We start from the raw sequence: 613 nt of genomic DNA on the forward strand, positions 1-613 counted from the left end.
TCACACTCATTTCCAAAGTTTCATGCACTATTACACAAGTGTCACCATTATCCTCACAAAGTTTATCATCACAGCTACACTTGTCGCAAGCTGCGACAAAGGTTGTTTCATTAAGAGAAGTATGTTTTCATATGTTCTGGATGGTCTATGTTGTATCACTAAGTGTTCAGGTGTGTGATCATAGTCAAATTCTATCACTATTCACTTCGGTTCTACTTATCCCACACTTAGCAAAATTCTTGAGTTTTCTTAGCAACCTAGCCTCATCCAACTTTCCTGAACTGCGCACTTCGCATCTGCAACCCTCAAGCTTTTCCCTTACTTGCTATAATTGTGCAATGTGTAGAAATCAAAACCTCCCTCAGCATCCAAAACTGTGTAGTGGCTTCCTCTAGTGTCCTTCCCTCAGTCGAAACCCACTGTCTCCAAAAACTACACAGGTTTGTCCCTCAAGAATCTCAGCTGCCTAATGCACCTTCCCTCCTGAAACTGTGTAGATTTGGCCTCTCAAGGCCTTATCCTATAGTAGTGATTGTCGGTTTAAACTACACAATTTTGTCTCTTAGTGGCCACTATGCAATTCCTTCCCTTAGTGAGACCTGTGTATAAAATT

The sequence above is a fragment of the Pinus tabuliformis genome, chromosome X (assembly GCF_031772625.1).
Source record: "Pinus tabuliformis cultivar Carrire ecotype Pingquan chromosome X, CPIR1, whole genome shotgun sequence".
NCBI classification, from domain to species: domain Eukaryota; kingdom Viridiplantae; phylum Streptophyta; class Pinopsida; order Pinales; family Pinaceae; genus Pinus; species Pinus tabuliformis.